The 21,115-nt window shown below is 36.3% G+C and overlaps 1 non-coding gene across 1 annotated transcript; it reads left to right on the top strand.

The window, feature by feature from the left end:
* The first annotated feature begins 18,814 nt into the window (after nt 1–18,814).
* On the top strand, nt 18,815–18,918 carry LOC112745166 (small nucleolar RNA R71). Its single transcript, XR_003173108.1, has one exon. It is a non-coding gene; the product is annotated as a small nucleolar RNA R71 (small nucleolar RNA).
* Nucleotides 18,919–21,115: the final 2,197 nt, after the last annotated feature.

Genomic DNA, 21,115 nt, shown 5'->3' with positions numbered 1-21,115 from the left:
ACGCCAGTTTACATCATCTATCCTTGAGCAAAGTATGAATTATTATATATTGCTGGAAAGCCCTGGATGTCTACTTTCCAACCCAATTGGAAGCGCGCCAATTGGACTCCTGTAACTCCAGAAAATCCATTCCGAGTGGAGAGAGGTCAGAATCCAACAACATCAACAGTCCTTTTTCAGCCTGAATCAGATTTTTGCTCAGCTCCCTCAATTTCAGCCAGAAAATACCTGAAATTACAGAAAAACACACAAACTCATAGTAAAGTCCAGAAATGTTATTTTTATTTAAAAACTAATAAAAATATAATAAAAAGTGACTAAAACATATTAAAAACTACCTAAAAACAATGCCAAAAAGCGTATAAATTATCCGCTCATCAATGACCCTAAGTACTCTAGTTTTACCGTTTAACCTTATTTAGCGTCAAAATCTTACCGGATTAATCTTAATAGTTGCCTATTATCAAAATTACTCCTAATATTTTTATTAAGTGCCAAATTTCACCATAAGGGACCTAAAACCAAATTACTCTTTATTAATTTATTTACTTATTCTAATTACCGCTTTTTACTGTTTTACTTCTAACTTTTACTAAAACTTTTATTTAGGCCCAAAACTTTATTGTAATTATAATCTTGACTCAACTAATTTATATAATTACTACTTTATCCCTAATGACACTAAGTTAAGAATTTTACTTATTTTTCATTTAAATTACATTTTTATCTCTCTTTTTACCCAAAAATGACCATAACACCCTTTTTACTTTTACACCTTTATTTCATAGGATTAAAAATATTTTTCTGACTACTTTTTAACTCTTTTCCATCATAATTTTTGTGCTCTTAGTGACTGAAAATTTCAGAGGTACGATTTTTATATTTTTCTTCACTTTTTGTGATGTTTAAAGCTTGAAACTTAAACCACAAGTGCTTCCGTGTTTCCGGATGTTACCACACAAAATCCAAAGGTAATATAACAGTATATTGTACATATTTGGCAGGCCAAAATAGTGGTAACTTATAGAATTTCCAGAATTTGAAAACAAGCTAAATTCACCATAAAGTGGCTCATACAAGCGCCGAAAACAAACACAAACATACTCTAACTATTCCTAACCCTTACCTCTTATGCAATTCAGTTATTAATCCTTTCATACACTAGAAAATATACACACAAGGGCAGAAATACAGCTGATGGTGGTGAGTTTCGTTTTTGGCCTAAAGTGTCGCAAAACGTCAAAATTCAACCACTTTGAGCGCAAATCTCTCTAACTCCTTAGGCGTGCTCCATGGGTGCTTCAAGAGGAGTTTTATATAAATGGAGGAGAGTAAGAATTCATCATGACTACTATTTTTAAAAATAAAAAAGAAAGCATAAAGAACAAGAGTTTACCTAGCCGAAATTTCGGTATAAACGCAAGGATTGACGAAAATGAGCAAGTGTTTATGCTTGTATGGTTTGAGTCCTTTAAGAACACTTGAAGAATATTGTATAAACAGTGAGATAAGGGGCTAAAAATACAGGTATTATGTGCAGAAGTTCCTCTGTTTCTACTCTCTCACTCACAGTTTTTATCTCTCTCTTTATGGTAAAATGTTATTGAATTTTTGCTTGGTAATTATCTTAAATAAAATATGAAGTCTAACCTAATTAAATGTGGTAAAAGAGGGCTGAAAAAATTAGAGAGGAATGGACTGATAGTAAGAGAGAAGATGTGTGACTTCGAGGAAACACAGTCAACGTCATAATGACATATTTATCTGCAGTTAACTGCGGTTAATTACTCGTGGTTAAAAATACAGCAGAGAAGGATGAGAGGCTGAGATAATCTCGGCCCAGAGGCTGAGAGAGGGGGACTGAGTTACTTGGGTAGCAATCAAGAGGATTCGGGACCTTTAGGAGTCATTTGCGGAATACTAGGCAGAAATTTGGTTCGGATAATTTTTACCGGGTAGTAAAATAATTCATGGCTAATATTTATTTTTAAAGAAATAAATCATGAAGAGATAGCAAATATAAATCTAGAGACACATTTACTTGAATAAAAATTACTTTTACCACTGGTTCTGAGGTTTTTTGTTACTAGAGTTTTTCTTTGCGCACACAGAATCGTTACTAAAAGTGTTTTTGCGGTTCAAAGTTTCTGGTGTGGTAACTAAGCCAATGGTAAGATAGTATTTAATATCCATTAGTCAAATTTGACTTAGAGGGATTAATTACCCTCATAAAGCCAAGTTTGACCTCGTAACTCTCCTTCTCTTTTTAATTTTTGTTTTTTTATAACCAAAAAAGTCTGTTTACTAAAAATCTGGTTCTTACAGTTATCCTCTATGTTTGCATAGAACTCTTTCTCTAGGATTTTAGCTCTATCTATTGTAATTCTGGGATTTAGTTCAATGTTCTAGTGGACTTTTAGATTTCTAGTTTTCCAAATCTCTCAAATTAGGAAAGCTACCTTGCTAATGATCCTATTCTGGTGTTCTACTCCTGTATCTTTAATTCTCTTTATAATATTCAACAACCAATTTTCAAAAGTTATAACTGTCTATTTAGTTGGGCAGCATTGGATTTGTGAACCAAACCATGCTGTCCTTGTCCATTGGCATAGAAGTAATGCATGTTCAGTAGTCTCCACCTCCTACACACAAATTGAGCAACAAAAATTGTTAGTAATTTATTTTTTCCTCAAATTATCATAAACTGGATAAATATTATGTGATGCTTTCTAAAGGAACATTTTAATTTTCTATGGGACTCGAAGCCCCAAAATTTATTTCCATATCTCCTTTCCGTTCTCGCTTGTTGATGGTTAATCTGAATCCAATTCTAGACTATCCATTTTAGTCGCATGATATCCCGACTTCACTAAGTACTAGCCATCTCAACAATATGGACAAATTAAGGTGTCTTTTCTTCCTAATATACTTACAGGAGTTCTTACTATTCTCTTAAAACGCTCTTGATCAAACATGCCTCTTATTTTTCGAAAATCCTAGCCTTCACCCTCTTTTAGCAACTGTTTAATTTTGTTAATCTTTGGATTTTGCTGTCCGTGCAAGCTGATGTTACCTATAACCCAATTATCCTCTTAAATTCTTACCCTTCCCCCATTTCCAATGCTCCACTTCCCTTTCTTTAAAATTAAATTTCTTCCTTGCAATAGACTCTTCCATGTCTAAGATGCTCACTTTTTATCTTTGGTCTCCCAAAATTCACAATCCAAAAAGTTTAAAGCCTTTAGGATTCTGACCCAAATAGTCTCAGGGTTCTCCAATAATCTCCATGCTTGTTTAGCTAGGTGCACTATATTCTGAATATGGAAATCTTTGAACCCGAGACTCCCATCTTTTTTACTCCTACTGGTGTTTTTTCAACTCTTCCAATGAATCCCTTTTTCTTTTCCACTCGAAGCTCACCAAACCCTTGCCACTTTACTACTTAGCCTATAACAAAAATCTTTTGGAAACTTCACTATGTTCATAGCATACGCTGGTCTGGCTTGAACTACAGCTTTGCTGAGTACCTCTTTCCCTATTTGATTGAGAAACTTTTCCTTCCATCCCTCAAGCTTTTCCATAATTCTCTCTTTAATCCATGCAAGAGCTTTATTTAAAATACATATTTTTTTATATTGTTCCATGATGCCATATTTTAAATTTTCTCAATATTAACTCTTTTTTGAATAGGGACTTGATTACCAAAGGTTATGTCCGACTTTTCTAAATTGATCATTTGACTTGAGGCCTCTATATACATGTTTAAATTAGATATAATCTGATACACCTCTTCCTCATTTATTTCTGAAAAGATAATACAGTCATCAGCAAAAAGAATGTGAGATATGATTGGGGCTATTGGGACAATTCTTAACTCCAATATTCTCTTTTCTCTTAACGCCTTTTCTATTAATATAGGACAAACCTTAGCTGCTATGGAGAAAGGGCATCCCCTTGCCTAAGGCATCTTTGTGGCTTGATTTTTCTCGATAAATTACCATTTATCTTAATTCTATAATTTACACTGTTAACACATTCCATGATGAGCTTGACCCAGCTTTCTTGAAAACCAAACGCTTTAAGAGTAGCTTCCAAAAAATTCCACTCTAATCTATGTAGGCCTTATTCATGTCAATTTTTATTGCCAAGTTTTGAGAACTCCCCTTCCTTTCTTATTCAACTCATGAAAGACTTCTTACACAATTACAATATTATCCTGAATTTGTCTACCTCCAACAAAAGCGCTCTGAATCAGGGATATGATCTTGTCAATCAATTTTCTTAATGTAAGTACCATAATCTTATAAATGATCTTGTACAAAAAATTGTAGCAACTTATAAGTTTAAGGTGGTTAAGATTCTCAGGTTGCTTCACCTTCAGAATCAGAACCAGAGTTGTCTCACTAATCTCCTCTGGAATGGTTCCTTGTTGGAAGAAATTCCTCACAACTTTACATACCTCTTTACTAATAATATTTCAGTTCTTTTGATAGAACAACCCATTAAAGCCATCCGGCCCCAATGCCTTCAAACTTTCGATGCTAAAGACTGCATCTTTAATCTTTTTATCTATTACTCTTTCATTCAGCATGTCATTCATGTCCTGAATAACCCTCCTCAGGATATACCTGATACAATCCTCCATGTTTAATATAACACGCTAATTTTTAACACCTCATGATCGTACTAAAAGTCCGAGCGCTACTTACCTCTATTCCTTCAATTATATACTATGTTTATTTAATATTGAGCCTTCGTGAATAGAATCGAAACTTCAATTAAGAAAACAAAAAGTTTTTACTTTTAATCACCTAACCACAATAGTGTGTATATATATATATATACCAGTAACGCCCGAAGTGGATCTACGAGGGAAAAAGAGAAAAGGAGGTTATAATATTAATGTTGTTTAGTTGTATGAATGCAGATGCAGAGACAAGGAAGTAAATATGAAGTTAGATGCGGCGGTAGTCCGCACGCATATGCAAGTTAGTATGAAGTTAGATGTGGCGGTAGTCCGCACACATATGCAGATGCAAAAGCTTAAATGAAAAACAAGAAATTGAAGAACTGAAAAATATTTATTGAATTGGATTGAAGAAAACTTGAAGAAAGAAGGAGTAAAAGGTTTACAAAGGATTCACAGAGCCTCTCTCTCTCTAACTTCTCTCTCTAATATTGTGTTTCTAAAAACTCTGCCTCAGAATATTGCTGAGATTTTCTTTTATAGACCTAGATTCTACTGTTTCTACAGTACAGGTTATGTTAACCGGTACTATTTCTACAGTACAAGTTGATACAATTCTTTTTACTGTTTCTACAGTACAGGTATGTTAACCGGTACTATTTCTACAGTACAAATTGATGCAATTCTTGGATTTTTGAAATTACATAAGTTTTGGAATGCTTATCTAATCTTCTCCCAGGTTGATCCCGAAGCAATCATCTTCATTTTGATTATAATCACTTGAGGATTCTGCTGAAGAAGTAGAGTCTTCTTTGTGTTTTTTATCTTCTTCAATCATCTACATGATTTGCTGGAGATGCTTTGCTAATGTTTCTTTTGGTTGGACTCCTACTAAGGCTGCATCAATTTGGGCTTTCTGATTGAGAAATATTGACTCTTCATGATCAAAAGGCTTGGCGAACTTAGGGTGTTTGTTGAACCATTTTTGAACTTTATCCGGGTGACCCATGGTTGCATCGAACTGAGACCACCATTTAACATAGGCATTTCTTTGAAGTATTGGTGGTGCCTATGGTTGCTCCTGTTTGCCATACCTGTATTGCCATGAGAATACCCATGCCAGTGAAAATGTAGAAAAAAATTGAAGATCTGCGGGGATGCTTGTTTCCTGTTGGTCAAATTTTTTGGTAAAAATTTTGAACCCCTCATCGGCAGGTGGGGGCAAGATCTCTGGTAATGGGCCAAAATAATCCCAATATTGGGTAAACCAGTTTGAGAAATGATAATTAGTATTTTTCTTGAAGTAAATGAGTCAGGAATGTCTATTTTGATTATTTTGTAACCAAAATACCCTTGTCCAGGCGTCCACGTAATCCCAATAAGAATATCCTATTGGGTCAAAAAGTTGGGAAAATTTCTTAGTATTGTTTGGGTTTTTTTCAAATTGAGTAGGGGTGAGGACTTTTAGAATTTGAATGGTTGAATGGGTTATGATGGTGATATCTTTGGGATCTTTGTAGTGTTTTACCGAGACTGAATCTGAGTCTACTAGTATAAATTCATAAAATTGTCTGGTTTTGTTTATGACTGTTGGTCTAAAATGGAATTCTTGTGGGAAGACTTTAGGGATTACCTTAAAAGGTGATTTTTCCCAGAATTTGGGTTCCATTAAGAGGACAGATGAGAATTTGTTTTTTTGAAATGTATGTGGATTGTTGTTTTGGTTGGGTGTTTAAGGGCCGGGTTTGAATTGATTGAGATAATTTTGTTTGGGTAATTGTTTTACCTTTTGGGTCATTACATATGATTTTTTGGGCTGCTACTTGTGACAAAAATTTGGTTAGATCTATTTCATCTTCGTTTGAGCTATCACATATATCAGCCCAGGATTTTTTGGGAAGTTTTGAAAAGCCTGCATCCTGTAAGGCCAACAAAGTTTGGATTGGGAGAGCATAGTCTGCCTTTGTTTGTTTTGCTGTTTGGCTACTTGGAGGTTGAGTAGATGACTCAACTATATTTTTGTGATCTGAGTAGATGACTCAGTTGGCTCTTGGGTTATTGGAATAGGTTATTGGGTAGGTGACCCAGTTGGGGTGCTTGACCCTGATTTTTTACTTGACCCTGGTAGGGCTAGGCGGATGCCTCTGTCTCTTATAGAGGCTAATGTTGCCCTTTTAGGCATGTGGCGACTTTTCTTGCAAATATTCACGGGTAAGGTAGTCAGGGAGAGAGTTTAAGATTCCTTGAATGTATTCAATTTCGAAATAAAAAATGCTTAAAATTGCTTGCCAGCGGGCAAAAATATGTTTAGATGCAAGATTTTTTATATCGTTTTGCAAATGTCTTTGGCAGATTTACAATCTACTCTGACTAAAAATTTTTGGTTTAATAAATCAGATTGGAATTTTGAAATACACAAAACAATTGCTAAAATCTCTTTTTTTATGGTTGAATAATTTTGTTGGGAGGTACTCCAATACTTTGATGTAAATGCAATGATAAATTCTTTATTATTAAGTATTTGCTTTAGGATGCCACCATAACCCAGATCGGAAGCATCCGTCTCAACAATTTTGAAAGCCTGTGAAACAGGAAGGTAAAGACAAGGGAGTTCCTTGACACTGAATTTGAGCTTTTTGACGATCTTAGTATGGGTATCTATCCAAGGAGGGGATTTTTTTCCCAGACGCTCATGGAGAGGTTTGATAAGAGTGCTTAGATTTGGAATAAAATCTGCTACATAATTTATGCAGCCAAGAAACCTTTGGAGTTGATTCCTTTCTAAAATGTGATCAGGAAATTTATCCGCAAATTGGATAGCCCTGTCAATGGGTGTAATTGTTCCCTGGTGAATCATGTGACCAAGGAAATGGATTTTAGTTTGGAATAAATTAATTTTTTATTTAGACACAACTAGACCATTATGCCTGATGGTGTGCTTAAAAGTCTTCACGTGTTTAAAATGATCATGCAAGGATTGGGAAAAAATTAGCACGTCGTCTATATAGACGATAGCAAAGCCGGAAAAGGGATTGAAAATGTCATTCATGATTTTTTGGAATTCGGATGGGGCATTTTTTAGGCCAAAAGGCATCACATTCCATTCGTACTGACCGAAGGGTACTGTGAATGCCGTTTTGTATCTGTCAGCCTCGCTAATCTGGATTTGCCAATATCCAGATTTCATATCAAATTTTAAAAAAATGCTTGCTGAGTTTAGTCTATTTAATAAATCCTTTTTGTTTGGGATATGATACCTAATCTACCGAAGAGCTTCGTTTAGGGGCTTATAATTAATAACCAACCTAGGGGTGCCTCTTTCCAATTCAGCTTGTTTGTTGACATAGAAAGCTGAGCAAGACCATGGACTTTTACTGGGCTGAATAAGCTTTTTGTGCAAAAGGTCTGTAATTTTTTTTTGACAATATCGAAGGAGTTCTGCATTCATTTGTATGGGTCTGGCCTTTGTTGGAATCTGTCTTTCTTTAAAGTCTTTTTCATACGGAAGATCCACAATATGTTGTTTTCTATTCTAGAATGCGTGAGGCAATTCTGAACATATTGTTTCTTGCATTTGTTGAAGAAGGGTTTTGATCTTTTGTTGGATTTGAGGCTTTTGTAACTAAGTTTCAATGGTTTTGAAGGAGACTTCTTCCTTCAAAAAGTTAATTTGGTTAGCTTTGAATTGGAGTAGGTTAAGGGTTTTATGGACAGGAGATGAAATAAATTGGAATGTTGTTGGGGTTCCTCATATATAGGTAGTGATACCGTCGTATGACATCATTAAAGGAAAAATAGCTCTAATGAACAGTGTTCCTAAAATGACCTAATTTCTAAAATCTTGGACAAGGAGGAAGGGTGTTTTTATCCGTAAAAGACCATTTTTGATGAGAGCCTCAAGAAGCCTTAACTTAATTTGTAAACGTTCGCCAGTAGCTGTACTTAGACGCTCAGCAGTTTTTTCAAAATATTTTGTTGGGATTAAACTTTCCAAAATATAATTTTTATCTGCACCTGTATCGAACAAGGCTACGGTTTCTAAAACAAAGTCTTGGATGACAATGCGAATATTGATATAGAACTTCATGACGGTTAATTGACTGACTAACCACAGAATTTCTACAATCTCATTTTCTGGATCATCCCTTGAGAGTTGGAGAATTTGATCCTCTTCTTCATCTTGGGGAATTTGGTTTTGAAGATTTTGATTATTCTGAGGTTCTTCCTCAGTATTATCAGAATCTTCGTCCAAAATATGAGACAAGTAATCCTGGTGTTGTTGTTGTTGTTGTTTGATGAGATGAATCTCTTTCTTGAGGATGTTAATCTCATTCTGAAGGTCCTGAATAGTAACAGGTTTAGAAATTTGTTTTTCAAGTTTTTTGAAAATAGGTTTGACATCGTACTTGTTTTTGATAACCAGAGCTTTGGTTTTTGGATTTATTTTTGGTTTCTAAGGTTTGTTTGAGCTTCTGAAGGTAGTACTTTCTTTGTTCAGGATCAGAGATAGCGTTTATGGCATCGAAAAGAAGATCTTGTTCATGTGTGATGACATTGAGCTCAAAATATTCATCAGATGATGAGGATATATTATCATTATGCTGGATAATGTTTAAATCGTCCGAGAATTCATGTTCTGATTCTTCATCGGAGCTTTCAAGGAGGAGGTTATTAATCTGTTCCTCAATCTGAGGGTCAAGGTTGAGGTTGTTGATCCTCTTTTTGATCCTACAGTACTTATTGATATGGCCCGGTTTTTTGCAATTGAAGCAGATAATTTGGTTTTTATGAGGTTCTTTGTCTTTGTCTTTTCTTTGTCTAGGAGGAGGCTTGTAATGTTTTCTGGGTTTCCATTGCCGTGGATTTTGATCGGGCCAACGGGTTTTTTGGTAAGACTGTTTTGTTTTCTTTTTACTACAAGAGGGTAGGCCAAACTGTTCACAAAAGGAACCTAGATCTTTTTTGTTTTGGGCCTTTTCTCGGGCTAGTTGCCTTTGGATTTTGTCATCCTGACAAATTTTTAAGGCCACCTTTTGGACCTAAGAAATTAATTGGCCATAACTTAAAGAATTGTATGGAATAATTCCATCCGGAGTTAAGCTTCTGATTTTATCCCTAACTTTATCTCTCAGGGATTTTGGGAGTTCGGCCAAGAACTTTTCTTTCCAGAACGACTGTTGGCTATCTTCTCTAGTGAAGACTCTGGTAAGGAAGGTATCTTTATACCACTTGAAATCAGACAGGGATTTGCATTTAAGATTGGACAGGAGTTCAGCAGAACGATCTTTCCACAAAGATGGATCGCCTATGAAATAGTTTGCTATAGTAAAAATCAAGGTACTAACAGCATCAGGGATGGCTTCCCCATTCTCATTAAGAATAGGTTCGCCATTATCATTGGTTTTAACTGCTGATAGGATAGCATCCTTTTCATCATTTGTGAGATAATTATCCCACCAACATTTAAGTTGTCCTGAAAATCCTGATACAATAACATTTGCTATTGCTTCTTCAGAGCTCTCATGGGCAGTTTGATAGGCCATACAAACCATCGTCATATATTGTAACATATGCATGATGTTATACTCCGTTTTACCATCTATGTTCCATTCATAGACGTTGTTTGCATTGAAACTATTAAAGCATAGCTCTTTGTCTTCTAAAGCTAGGTCAGAATCATTTTCAACTTTCCATTCATTACCAATAAATCAAACCAACGTCTTCTCAAACTCTTTCCAACTGTTTTAAACCCAAGTCATTCCTTGCTTTAGAAGTATAACTAGGGCTGGTAATGGGTAGGGTAGGGTAGGGTTTGAGCTCTATCCTAACCCTACTCACGGGTTGAAAACTTTCTTAAAACTCTACCCTACCCTACCCACAGATAGAGAATCTCTCAACCCTAACCGCATCCTAAAGTTCTAAACTTTACCCTATCCGAAGAAAAATAAAAAAATTTTAAGCAAATATAAAATTCAACCATTCCAAATTTTATACATATTAATAAAATAGAAAATAAAATACTAAGTTCAAATTAAAATAATCTTAAAGAAATACAACATAAAATTACAAATAATATGATCATCAACTAACTTAGTGGTTATTTTAAGTTTTTATAAGAGGAAGATTGTGAGTTCACCACTCACTTTTTTCACTACATACATAACTTTTACATATATATTATATAATATATTAAGAGTGCGGGTAGGATAGGGTAGGGTATACCCTGAACCCGTACCCTACGCTACCCATAGGCAAACTCACACCCTACCATACCCTACCCGCAACGGGTCGGGTAGATAACCCTACCCGAACGGGTTAGTCCAGGTTGGGTACCTGCGGGTAGGGTATATATTGCCAGCTCTAAGTATAAGTCAAACTTTTCAATATTAAACCCTTTTCTCGATATGTGTAAATATGTAAAATAAATCTTTTTCCAACATAAAATCACTTCTCAAAATAAACCTGTAAATCGATTTTTAACACACACACACACACACACACATACTAGATTTTTAATATAAAATCACTTTTCATATATTTTTGCTAAAATTCGGACAAAACCTTTCCTATAAATCAGACCTCACCACCCTTACGGGCTCCCTCTCTTTCATAATTTCTCAATTTATCTTGATTCAAACCAGCACTCAATCCAAAATTAACCAAGTCAAGTATTAAATCAGTCAAGTAAACAACTTCATCCATTCCGCACAACTCAAACCAATATAATATTCTCAATTCGTACATCACTTAACCAAAACGTAACATAACGTACTCACAGCCACAACTCCGACAATCTTTTATCACAACCAGCTAAATACAGAATTTTTCAGTATTCTCAAACATTTAAGAAATCAAACACATGTTCATAATAGTTCATCAACTACCAACTAAGTTTTCAAGCATACCCTTATCATTATCAAATCACATAACCAATAAAAATCATCATCCTCAAACACAGTCACAAATCAATCTTATGTCATTCAATCATATTCGCTAGTACCAACAATTCTGACTTTCATCAATTAGTCATACAGAACATTTATAAGCTATTTGCAATTACTTAATGAAATCTTTGGGCATTCTAAATTTAAAAGCTTTCAATTTTAAAACGAACCCCCTACCTCAATGTCGTAAGTCATGAAAATCACCGACCACGGCAGCTCCATTAGTAGTTCCAACACCCGCTTCCACTACGGCAGCAGCAGTGGTTCTAGGCAGCTCCAGTGCTGGTTTCCGGCGGCTGAGGACTCCATCAGCTTGCGGAACCCAGAAGCAGAGGCAAAGCAGAGCCATTTTTCCCAAATCCCCACTAGCAGCTTTCCTATTTTCTTTTCCATTTGCGTTCCTCTTCCATGTGGACCTTGGCGATGGTGGCCAGCCCCCAAAATATGATCAAAGGATCAAACTAAAGATGTTCCAAAGATAATCCAAAGATATAAACATAATAGTAAAAAGTCCTATTTATACTAAACTAGTTACTAAGGTTTGCAGAATTGAGTAAATGATGCAGAAATTCACTTCTGGGGCCCACTTGGTGTGCAAAATCGTGATCGTTCCTTCTTTGGTAACGGCGCTAGAAACTCAATACGCATGTTCATATTCTTTAATTCTGTTTCACAACTTCGTACAACTAACCAACAAGTGCACTAGGTCGTCCAAGTAATAAACCTTACGTGAGTAAGGGTCGATCCCACGGAGATTGTCGGCTTGAAGCAAGCTATGGTCACCTTGTAAATCTCAGTCAGGCGGATTCAACTGATTTTATGAATTGATAAGTAAAAGATAAATAAGATATAAAATAGGATAGTGGTACTTATGTAATTCATTGGTGAGAATTTCAGATAAGCGTATAGAGATGCTTTCGTCCCTCTGAACCTCTGCTTTTCTGCTGTCTTCATCCAATCCTTCCTACTCCTTTCCATGGCAAGCTGTATGTTAGGCATCACCGTTGTCAATGGCCACCTGTCCTCTCAGTGAAAATGGTCCAATGCGCTGTCACTACATGGCTAATCATCTGTCGGTTCTCGATCATACTGGAATAGGATCTATTGATCCTTTTGCGTCTGTCACTACGCCCAGCACTCACGAGTTTGAAGCTCGTCACAGTCATTCAATCCCTGAATCCTACTCGGAATACCACAGACAAGGTTTAGACTTTCCGGATTCTCAAGAATGGCCGTCCATGGGTTCTAACTTATACCATGAAGACACTAATAACTCGGATTCGGTCCCTTGTATTAGATATCCAAGAGATATCCATTCAATCTAAGGTAGAACGGAAGTGGTTGTCAGGCACGCGTTCATAAGTTGAGAATGATGATGACTGTCACGATCATCACATCCATCATATTGAAGTGCGAATAAATATCTTAGAAGCGGAATAAGTTGAATTGAATAGAAAAATAGTAGTACTTTGCATTAATCCTTGAGGAACAGCAGAGCTCCACACCTTAATCTATGGAGTGTAGAAACTCTACCGTTAAAAATACATAAGTGATGAAGGTCCAGGCATGGCCAAATGGCCAGCCCCCAAAATGTGATCAAAGGATCAAACTAAAAATGTTCCAAAGATAATCCAAAGATATAAACATAATAGTAAAAAGTCCTATTTATACTAAACTAGTTACTAGGGTTTGCAGAATTGAGTAAATGATGCAGAAATCCACTTCTGGGACCCACTTGGTGTGTGCTTGGGCTGAGCATTGAGCTTTACATGTGTAGAGGTCTTTCTTGGAGTTGAACGCCAGTTTGTAACCTGTTTCTGGCGTTTAACTCCACTTTGCAACCTGTTTCTGGCGTTTGACTCCAGAATGTAGCATGGAACTGGCGTTTAACGCCAATTTATGTTATCTATCCTTAATCAAAGTATAGACTATTATATATTGCTGGAAATCCCTGGATGTCTACTTTCCAACGCAATTAAGAGCGCGCCATTTGGAGTTCTGTAGCTCCAGAAAATCTACTTTGAGTGCAGGGAGGTCAGAATCCAACAGCATCTGCAGTCCTTCTTCAACCTCTGAATCTGATTTTTGCTCAAGTCCTTCAATTTCAGCCAGAAAATACCTGAAATCACAGAAAAATACACAAACTCATAGTAAAGCCCAGAAATGTGAATTTTAATTAAAAACTAATAAAAATATACTAAAAACTAACTAAATCATACTGAAAACTATATAAAAACAATGCCAAAAAGCGTATAAATTATCCGCTCATCACAACACTAAACTTAAATTGTTGCTTGTCCCCAAGCAACTGAAAATCAAATAGGATAAAAAGAAGAGAATATACTATAAATTCCAAAATATCAATGAAACTTAGCTCCAATCAGATGAGCGGGACTTGTAGCTTTTTGCCTCTTGAATAGTTTTGGCATCTCACTTTATCCATTGAAGTTCAGAATGATTGGCGTCTTATAGGAACTTAGAATTCAGATAGTGTTATTAATTCTCCTAGTTCAGTATGTTGATTCTTGAACACAGCTACTTTATGAGTCTTGGCCGTGGCCCTAAGCACTTTGTTTTCCAGTATTACCACCGGATACATAAATGCCACAGACACATAACTGGATGAACCTTTTCAGATTGTGACTCAGCTTTGCTAAAGTCCCCAATTAGAGGTGTCCAGGGTTCTTAAGCACACTCTTATTTTTGCTTTGGACCTTGACTTTAACCGTTCAGTCTCAAGTTTTCACTTGACACCTTCACGCCACAAGCACATGGTTAGGGACAGCTTGGTTTAGCCGCTTAGGCCAGAATTTTATTCCTTTAGGCCCTCCTATCCACTGATGCTCAAAGCCTTGGATCCTTTTTATTTACCCTTGCCTTTTGGTTTTAAGGGCTATTGGCTTTTTGCTCTTGCCTTTTGGTTTAAAGAGCTTTTGGCTTTTTCTGCTTGCTTTTTCTTTTTCTTTTTCTTTCTCTTTTTTTTCGCCATTTTTTTTTCTGCAAGCTTTTGTATTCACTGCTTTTTCTTGCTTCAAGAATCATTTTTATGATTTTTCAGATTATCAAATAACATGTCTCCTTTTTCCTTATTCTTCAAGAGCCAACATATTTAACATTCACAAACATCAACTTCAAAAGACATATGCACTGTTCAAGCATTCATTCAGAAAATAAAAAAGTATTGTCACCACATCAAAATAATTAAACTAGTTTCAAGGATGAATTCGAAACCATGTACTTCTTGTTCTTTTGTTTTTAGAACAGTTTTCATTTAAGAGAGGTGATGGATTCATATTCATAACTTTAAGGCATAGACACTTAGACACTAGTGATCATATAGTAAAGACACAAACATAAATAAAACATAAAGCTCAAAAATCAAAAAATAGCAAATAAATAGACAAGGAGATTAAGGAATGAGTCCACCTTAGTGAGGGTGGCGTCTTCCTCTTATTGAAGAACCAATGGTGCTCTTGAGCTCCTCTATGTTTCTTCCTTGTCTTTCTTGCTCCTCCCTCATAGCTCTTTGATCTTCTCTAATTTCATGGAGGATGATGGAATGCTCTTGGTGCTCCACCCTTAGTTGCCCCATATTGGAACTTAATTCTCCTAGGGAGGTGTTGATTTGCTCCCAATAGTTTTGTGGAGGAAAGTGCATCCCCTGAGGCATCTCAGGGATTTCATGGTGAGGAATTTTTTCATGCTCATGTTGAGGTCCATGATCTCTTATTTGCTCCATCCTTTTCTTAGTGATGGGCTTGTCCTCTTCAATGAGGATGTCTCCCTCTATGTCAATTCCAGCCGAATTGCAGAGGTAGAAAATTAGGTGAGGAAAAGCTAACCTTGCCCAAGTGGAGGACTTGTCAGCCACCTTGTAGAGTTCTTGAGGTATAATCTCATGAACTTCCACCTCTTCTCCAATCATGATACTATGGATTATGATGGCCCGGTCTATAGTAACTTCAGACCGGTTACTAGTAGGAATAATTGAGCGTTGAATGAACTCTAGCCATCCTCTAGCCACTAGTTTGAGGTTAAGCCTTCTTAGTTGAACCGGCTTGCCCTTTGAGTCAATTTTTTATTGAGCTCCTTCCACATATATGTCCATAAGGACTTGGTCCAACCTTTGATCAAAGTTGACCCTTCTTGTCTAGGGGCGTGCGTTTTCTTCCATCATTGGCAAGTTGAACGCCAGCCTTACATTTTTCGGACTGAAATCTAAGTATTTTCCCCGAACCATAGTAAGCCAATGCTTTGGATTTGGGTTCACACTTTGATCATGGTTCCTTGTGATCCATGCGTTTGCATAGAACTCTTGAACCATTAGGATCCCGACTTGTTGAATGGGGTTGGTGAGAACTTCCCAACCTCTTCTTTGAATCTCAAGTCGGATCTCCGGATACTCATTCCTTTTGAGCTTGAAAGGAACCTCAGGGATCACTTTTTTCTTGGCCACAACTTTATAGAAGTGGTCTTGATGGACCTTTGAGATGAATCTTTCCATCTCCCATGACTCAGAGGTGGAAGTAATTGCCTTCCCTTTCTTCTTTCTAGAGGTTTCTCTGGCCTTAGGTGCCATAAATGGTTATGGAAAAATAAAAAGCAATACTTTTACCACACCAAACTTAAAATGTTTGCTCATCCCCGAGCAAAAGAAGAAAGAAAGAAGTAGAAGAAGAAGAGAAATAGGGGAGAGGAAGAGAGAGTAGGTTTCGGCCAAGTGGAAGAAGATAGGGTTGTGTTGTGTGAAATAGAAGAAGGAATGAGGGGTTTATATAGAAGTGGGGAGGGGTTTAGGGTTCGGCCATTTAGGGTTGGGTTTGGGAGGGAAAATATTTTGAATTTGAAGGTAGTGGGGTTTATGGGGAAGAGAAGATGGATGTGAGTGGTGAGGAGGTGATGGGAAAGAGTGATTGAAGTGATTGGTGAAGGGCATTTGGGGAAGAGAGTTATGAAAAGGTGTGAAGAGGAGAGAATAGGGTTAGGTGGGGATCCTGTGGGGTCCACAATCATGTGGGAATCCTGTGGGGTCCATAGATCCTGAGGTGTCAAGGATTTTTCATCCCTGAACCCTTTAGACGTGTAAAACGCCCTATACATGCAATCCTGGCGTTTAACGCCAGACTGCTGCCTGTTTCTGGCGTTAAACACCACTTCCATGCTCTGTTCTGGCGTTTAATGCCAGGTAGATGCTTGTTTTTGGCGTTAAACGCCAGCTTGGTGCCTGTTTCTGGCGTTAAACGCCAGACATGTTTGTTTCTGGCGTTTAAATGCCAGACTGTTCTCCTCCAGGGTGTGCTGTTTTTCATTCTATTTTTCATTCTGTTTTTGATTTTTCAGTAGTTTTTGTGACTTCACATGATCATCAACCTAAAGAAAACATAAAATAACAATGGAAAATAAATAAATATAATTAGATAACATTGGGTTGCCTCCCAACAAGCGCTTTTTTAATGTCAATAGCTTGACAGTGAGCTCTCATGGAGCCTCACAGATGTTCAGAGCATTGTTGGAACCTCCCAACACCAAACTTAGAGTTTGAATGTGGGGGTTCAACATCAAACTTAGAGTTTGGTTGTGGCCTCCCAACACCAAACTTAGAGTTTAACTGTGGGGGCTCTAGTTGACTCTGTAGTGAGAGAAGCTTTTCATGTTTCCTCTCCATGGTTACAGAAGGAGATCCTTGAGTTTTAAACACAAGGTTGTCCTTATTCAGTTGAAGGATCAATTCTCCTCTGTCCACATCAATCACAGCTCTTGCTGTGGCTAGGAAGGGTCTTCCAAGGATGATGGATTCATCCTCTTTCTTCCCAGTGTCTAGGATTATGAAATCAGCAGGGATATAAAGGCCTTCAACCTTTATTAACACATCCTCTACTTGTCCATAAGCCTGTTTTCTTGAGTTGTCTGTCATCTCTAATGAGATTCTAGCAGCTTGCACCTCAAAGATTCCCAGTTTCTCCATTACAGAGAGTGGCATGAGATTTATCCCTGATCCAAGGTCACATAGAGCCTTCTCAAAGGTCATGGTGCCTATGGTACAAGGTATTAAGAACTTTCCAGGATTCTATTTCTTCTGAGGCAATGTCAGTTGATCCAGATCGCTCAGTTCATTGGTGAGCAAGGGAGGTTCATCTTCCCAAGTCTCATTACCAAATAATTTGGCATTCAGCTTCATGATTGCACCAAGGTACTTGGCAACTTGGTCTTTAGTAACATCTTCATTCTCTTCAGAAGAAGAATACTCATCAGAGCTCATGAAGGGCAGAAGGAGGTTCAATGGAATCTCTATGGTCTCTAGATGAGTCTCAGATTCCTTTGGTTCCTCAAAGGGATACTCCTTATTGGTCACTGGACGTCCCAGGAGGTCTTCCTCACTAGGATTCACGTCCTCCCCCTCCCTTGTAGGTTCGGCCGTGATGGTTAAATCAATGACCTTGCACTCTCTCTTTGGATTTTCTTCTGTATTGCTTGGGAGAGTACTAGGAGGAGTTTCAGTGACTCTTTTACTCAGCTGGCCCACTTGTGCCTCCAAATTCTAATAGAGGACCTTGTTTCATTCATGAAACTTAAAGTGGCCTTAGATAGATCAGAGACTATATTTGCTAAGCTAGATGGATTCTGCTCAGAATTCTCTTTCTGTTGCTAAGTGGATGATGGAAAAGGCTTGCTATTGCTAAACCTGTTTCTTCCACCATTATTAAAGCCTTGTTGAGGCTTTTGTTGATCCTTCCATGAGAAATTTGGATGATTTCTCCATGAGGGATTATAGGTGTTTCCATAGGGTTCACCTATGTAATTCACCTCTGCTATTGCAGGATTCTCAGGATCATAAGCTTCTTCTTCAGAAGATGCCTCTTGGGTACTGTTGGATGATTCCTTCAATCCATTCAGACTCTGAGAAATCATATTGACTTGCTGAGTCAATATTTTATTCTGAGCCAATATGGCATTCAGAGTATCAATTTTAAGAACTCCCTTCTTCATAGGCGTCCCATTACTCACAAGATTCCTTTCAGAAGTGTACATGAACTGGTTATTTGCAACCATGTCAATGAGTTCTTGAGCTTCTGCAGGTGTTTTCTTTAGGTGAATGGATCCACCTGCAGAATGGTCCAATGACATTTTAGATAATTCAGACAGACCATCATAGAATATATCCAGGATGGTCCATTCTGAAAGCATGTCAGAAGGACACTTTTTGGTCAGTTCCTTGTATCTCTCCCAAGCTTTATAGAGGGATTCACCTTCTTTTTGTTTGAAGGTCTGAACATCCACTCTAAACTTACTAAGCTTTTGAGGAGGAAAGAACTTGGCTAAGAAAGCCGTGACCAGCTTTTCCCAAGAGTTCAGGCTAGCTTTAGGTTGAGAGTCCAACCATATTCTAGCTCTGTCTCTTACAGTAAATGGGAAAAACATGAGCCTGTAGACCTCGGGATCAACCCCATTGGTCTTAACAGTATCACAGATATGCAAGAATTCAGTTAAGAATTGAAAAGGATCTTCATATGGAAGTCCATGAAACTTGCAGTTCTGTTGCATCAGAGAAACTAATTGAGGTTTCAGCTCAAAATTGTTTGCTCCAATGGCAGGAATTGAGATGCTTCTTCCATGTAAATTGGAATTGGGTGCAGTAAAGTCACCAAGAATCTTCCTTGCATTGTTATTATTTTTGGCCATATCTTCTTCTTTTTCGAAAATTTCTGTCAGATTTTCTCCAGAGAGTTGTGCTTTAGCTTCCCTTAGCTTCCTCTTCAGAGTCCTTTTAGGTTCAGGATCAGCTTCAACAAGAATGTTCTTATCCTTGTTCCTGCTCATATGAAAAAGAAGAAGAAAGCAGAAAAGAAAATATGGAATCCTCTATGTCACAGTATAGAGATTCCTTTATGTGAGTAGAAGAAGGTAAGAATAGAAGAAGGAAAAGATGAGAATCCAAACACAAGGGTGAGGATAGAAGTGTTAATGGATGAATAAATAAATAGAAGGAGATTAGAGATGAGAGAAGAATTCGAAAATTTAACAAAATAAAATAAAAATATTTTAAATTTAAATTTAAAATTCGAAAATTAAAATTGAAATTAAATTAAATTAAAATTAAAACAATTAGTTAATTAAAACAAAATTTTGAAAAAGAGGGAAGGGATTTTCAAAAATTAAAGGTAGAGAGTTAGTTGGGCAGTTTTGAAAAAGATATGATTGAAATTGAAAAAGATATGATTGAAACAAAAAGATAAGATTGATTGAAAAAGATTTGAAAATCAATTTTAAAAAGATAAGAGATTAGGGGAGAAGTTAGAAAAGATTTTGAAATTGATTTTGAAAAAGATGTGATTGAAACTTATTTTGAAAAAGATTTGAATAAGAGATTTAAAAAGATTTGATTTTGAAAATTAAAGTTGATTACTTGACTAACAAGAAACTAAAAAGATATAATTTTGAAAATTAAAGATTAAACCTTTCTTAATAGGCAAGTAACAAATTGAAAAATTTTTGAATCAATCACATTAATTGTTAGTAAAGATTCGAAATTATGAAACAAAATAAGAAAAAGATTTTTGAAAATCATTTTGGAATTTTCGAAAATTATGAAAGAAAAATGAAAAAGATTTGATTTTTGAAAAAGATTTGAAAAATATAAGATTTTTAAATTGAAAATTTGATTTGACTCATAAGAAATAACTAAATTTTAAAAATTGTTGACTAAATCAAATCAAATTTTCGAAAATTATGAGTGAAATAAGGGAAAGATATTTTTTATTTTTGAATTTTTAATGATGAAAGAGAAAAATATCAAAAAGACTCAATGCATGAAGATTATGAATCAAAACACATGATGCATGCAAGAACACTTTGACTGTCAAGATGAACACCAATAACACTTTGAATGTCAAGATGAACACCAAGAACTTATTTTTGAAAAGTTTTCAAGAAAAGAAAATATGCAAGACACCAAACTTAAAATTTTTTATTCTTTAGGCATTAATGTTTCAAGAATGCATATGAAAAACAAGAAAAGACACAAAACATTAAAATTTAAAGATCAAACAAGAAGACTTACCAAGAACAACTTGAAGATCATGAAGAACATATGCATGAGTTTTCAAAAATTGCAAGAAAGAGATAAACATGCAATTGACACCAAACTTAAAACTTGACACAAGACTCAAACAAGAAACACAAAAATAATTTTGATTTTAAGATTTTATTAAATTTTTTTGGTATTTTTCGAAAATTATTTTGAAAAAGAAAATAAGGATTTCAAAATTTTTAATAGAAATTCCAGGAATCTTGCACTGTTAGTCTAAAGCTCCAGTCCAGGAATTAGACATGGCTCACTAGCCAGCCAAGCTTTCAGTGAAAGCTCCGGTCCAAAACACTAGACATGGCCAATGGCCAGCCAAGCTTTAGCAGGACATTACATGCATTGAAGTGATTAGTTGAAGCCTCAGTCCAAAAGAATTTAGACATGGCTTTACAGCCAGCC

Source organism: Arachis hypogaea, chromosome 14 (assembly GCF_003086295.3).
Source record: "Arachis hypogaea cultivar Tifrunner chromosome 14, arahy.Tifrunner.gnm2.J5K5, whole genome shotgun sequence".
Lineage (NCBI taxonomy): Eukaryota > Viridiplantae > Streptophyta > Magnoliopsida > Fabales > Fabaceae > Arachis > Arachis hypogaea.
This window is presented reverse-complemented; position numbering and strand designations above follow the sequence as displayed.